General features: G+C 45.1%; 1 protein-coding gene across 1 annotated transcript in view; it reads right to left on the bottom strand.

The window, feature by feature from the left end:
- Positions 1-4343, bottom strand: part of cadps2 (Ca++-dependent secretion activator 2) — a 159242-nt gene that overhangs the window by 40960 nt on the left and 113939 nt on the right. The window lies entirely within an intron of this gene.

Here is a 4343-nt window from a genome sequence, read left to right as displayed (position 1 = left end):
CCCCCCCCCCACACCCCCCACGGCTCTGGTAATGCTCCTTTAACCCCGATCCCAGTTCAAATGCACCCGTCTCGTCAGACTTACACAGACAGGTACAAGACGAGTCAAAGTGTCAGCAGCTTCCCCCCCCACCCCGCGGAGGTTTAATTGTTCCATCACATCCTGCAGCACGAAATATGTAATGAGGAAGCCTGCAGGTCTTAATAGCCACATACTTATCAAGTGGTCTCGTGTCCAAATAAACTCAGATTGCAATTTAATTCACCTCGGTGTGTGTCTTTTCATTATCCATTATCACAGAGGCCAGACACTGTAAGTGGACACTTCCACAGTAACAGAAGAAAACAAAAAAACACCTTCTCAAACCACCTTTACTGAAGTGGTCCAGGGGAGCTCCAGTTTCTTCTTTGCTGCATTTACACTCACACTAGAGAAGTTATAGTCACATTGCTGTGAGGTGGCATTGGGTGTGGTAGTATCGGAGTCATTTTTTGATAACAGGTAAGAGTACATGCACGCGGCATCAGACCGATACCTCGGTATCAGTACATCCCTAATCCGGACATGTGAACTTCTGGCCCTTTTCTCCGCTCTGCTACCTTTAAACATCAGACATGTTGGGCAGCTGGCATCTCTTAAGGCTGGAATTCACTTGGGAATGTATTCAAATGCTGTTATTTGTTGACAACTGACATTAAATTAATATTTAACAGCGCTATGAGCCACCCGGTCCTTATGTAACCGGGCCGAGAGCTGTGTCTGTGTTCTCAGACAGATTTTTAGTGGGTGTCCCCATGTCACTGATTCAGTTTGTAGGTGCAGCCGAGGGGAGGAGAGTGTCCGGTTTCACTCCTCTGCTCTTCGCAGATGGCGTGGTTCTGTTCACTTGAGCGGTTTTCTGTGACTATAGGGTCCATCCATCCATCCATCGTCAGCCGCTTATCCGGTATCGGGTCTCGGGGGTAGCAGCTCCAGCAGGGGACCCCAAACTTCCCTTTCCCGAGCCACATCAGCTAGCTCCGACTGGGGGGTCCCGAGGCGTTCCCAGGCCAGGTTGGAGATATAATCTCTCCACCTAGTCCTGGGTCTTCCCCAAGGTCTCCTCCGAGCTGGACGTGCCTGGACCACCTCCCTAGGGACCCCCCCAGGAGGCATCCTTACCAGATGCCCGAACCACCTCAACTGGCTCCTTTCGACGTGAAGGAGCAGCGGCTCTACTCCGAGCTCCTCTCGGAGGACTGAGCTTCTCACCCGATCTCTAAGGGAGACGCCAACCCCCCCCTCCTGAGGAAACACATTTTGGCCGCTTGGACCCTGGACAAAGAGAAAAAACACTAAAGGGTCAATTTGTTAATGTGATGCACCTGCAACCGTTGGACATCATGGGTAAGGATCCCGTGGAGTAGTAAAAGCAGTATTTTTTACAAGCTTTTTTGAAAGAAGAGGATTTTAACTGTAAAAAATAAATAATGTGTTGTCTTTTATTACACAGATCCTTATCAGACCAAGTTACTTAACCAATCGTAGACCACACAGGGTTCAAAGTCTCTCCGGGAAACGCTGACGCTGATCTTTGGGAGGCTTTAACTTACCGGAAACTGTTTCACTTCTTTATTCAAGCTCCAACATGTTTCCCAGTAAGAACTGAGAGCGCTTTAAGAAAAGCACAGTCTGATACACACTGAATTTATCGCCTTGAAGTATTAGTCAAGTACTCTCCTGTTGATCATTCTGTGGTTTCTCTCTTTGTCCCCTCTGCCTCCCGACGTAGATTTTGTCTCACGGAGCAGCCCTCAGGGGAAAACTTGAGTTCTGTAATTAAGTTGTTGTTTTTTTTCACCTCCGAGCCTGCCAGCTATCCAACAAAACCTCCTTTTCCCATCCACACCCACTCAGGCAGCTCCATGAGCCCTGAATGGGCATCAATTATTCAAATTACAGCTCCAGCTGACAAAAAGCCAATTCCAGTTGCCCCCCCTTCCCCCCCCTCCTAATTTATATCTGGCGATTTGCTGGAGAAGCTAATCATTATGCTTTTTAATTGACTAAATGAGTCAAAAAAGAGAGAAAGCACAGATACCAGTAATTACCAGTCGGGGAGTCAAGCAGGGGCTGATGGGAGTGAAGTGGAGAACTGAACTGTTGGACTGACGCTGATGCCAACGAGTGGCTAAAAGACACCGCCGCTGCTCATATCCGGGCTGCTTACTGAAGCTGACCAAAGCTGAGCTCCCACTCCAACTAAATCAAGACAACTTTGCCTCCCCATCTTCTCCCGTATCATCTTCTCCCAACAACATCTTCTTTTGCCTGTATGTGTTAAACTTTAGGGAATTGGCACCAACAAACGTATGCCGAATTAGTCATTGGTAGTTCCTGTGTGCAGTGTACCCATGGATGCACAGACACCTATCACTGGATTACTTTGACACTGGAGAAAACATGAGAACGTGGTGATTACACGGGGGGGTCAAACCGTAGCCATGTCCCCACGTCTGAGCCTTATGGGAGATAAAACTCAAGTTCCAGATGTGGCAGAAAGTGCCGCTGAAAGGTCTCTGTTGGTGGAGTCATACTGAGGCATTGGAAGTCACCCTCACATCTGATACTTCAAGAGTGGAGCGTCCTAGAGATGAGGAAGTAATAAATCAAATCATGATGGCTAGGATAAGAGGGAAGGGGCCTGCGACAAAGGGAATTTGGGACGATCCTATTGCTTACTTTACTTCTAATTAAAAGAAGTCTAAGTATGACCGTGGGCTATGGCCAAAGAAAGGGTGCACTATTATTAATTTGTGCATACACACACACACACACACACACACACACAGAATATACATACATGTACAGCATATCATTTTCCTTCTCTAATATGTCTCATATGTTTATATCTTCATATTCATTTAAACAGAAGCAGTTTTCTTTATTGATATTACATTCCTCTGACTGCATTTTCCCCATTTTGTACCCCTTTAGTGTTTTTTGTACCACGTTCGTAAATACTGATAAAAAACTTGAATGACAGAAAAAACAATAAAACACTATAAGCAGCGTCTCTTGTTTCTAAGCATATTTGCGATATAGACCTCGGATATATGATGTCTATGGAACATGTTAATTACTGTGAGGCGTCTGATGTGTTTACTGTCACCTTCAGTCTGTTAGAGATAAAATAAGCAACGAGACGAGACTTCCTCCACGGGAACATATCCAGTGCCGCGACCTGGAAGGTGTATTGCACCTCCGTGGGATTGGATATTAAACTAAATTCTACGTAGAAGGTCATTTTTGTCTTTGGAAATCGTAGTTTGACAAAACCACTTGAGCGCTTTTAGCTTCAAAGCTTTAAAACTTGCACTTCACAGTCTTCAGCCGCAGATCGAACAAAGCTAAGAAAGTTAAGATTTGTTAAAAAATAAATAAAAAAGGATGCAACATAAACAAAGTTTTATCCATAATTAGAAATCTTTAAATACATAGGGCACATTTATGCTGTGAATATAAACTTAAACTCTTTCTTCTCACTTGTGTTGCTATCATTTTTGGCAATTTCCCAAACAAAGTCTGGTGAAGTATGCAGCCCAGAGTGCACTCTGCAGAAAGTGCACGTGTGGCCCTTCGCGTCAACTTGAGAAAATGGTTTTTTTTGGACAGCACTCGGACGCCCAGACCGAGTCTGTACGCGTGTGGAAGTTTGGACATTTGGATTCAGCCTCCGAGCGCGGCTGAAAAAGAGCATCTGTGCTCAGAGAAGATGTAGAATAACTGACCGGGTCGAGCTGCAGTCTGTTCACAGGGCTGTTCTGAAGTAGTTGTTGCTTTAGATGTGAAGTAGTTGAACATATTGCTCATTTAAAAAAAAAAAAGTTCTGTTACAAGTGATTAAGTGAGCCGCTCCTATTCTTCATTCTGAAGGGATGCTGCTTGGGGAAAACAACGTTGCGCGTTGTTCCAAACCACACCACAATCTTTTTCCTAAACTTAACTGGTCGCTTTGTTGCCCAAACTTAACCATCTTTGCCACAAAGCGCTCACTTTTTGTCGCCTTAACTGAACACTGAAGTGACCGGCGTTGCTCAAACGCCCCTTTTCTTGACTGCCGGAGCTCTGTAGCTGGCGTCACGGCTTTTTGAGTTCTTCTGCTCCTCCAGTAGCCGTGACCGCCTCTATTTACTGCTTTTAACATGCTTTGTTCACGTGAACGGAAAATTGCGTCGCCTGCATCTTTTCACGGCAACCCTCGTAAAGATTGATCAGCCTACTTGCTGAGAAGTACATGACCTTATTTATCTGTCATTTTAATTATGCATGTGTTTTTTATTTTTATGTTTTACATGTTCAAA

The sequence above is a fragment of the Etheostoma cragini genome, chromosome 8 (assembly GCF_013103735.1).
Source record: "Etheostoma cragini isolate CJK2018 chromosome 8, CSU_Ecrag_1.0, whole genome shotgun sequence".
Lineage (NCBI taxonomy): Eukaryota > Metazoa > Chordata > Actinopteri > Perciformes > Percidae > Etheostoma > Etheostoma cragini.
This window is presented reverse-complemented; position numbering and strand designations above follow the sequence as displayed.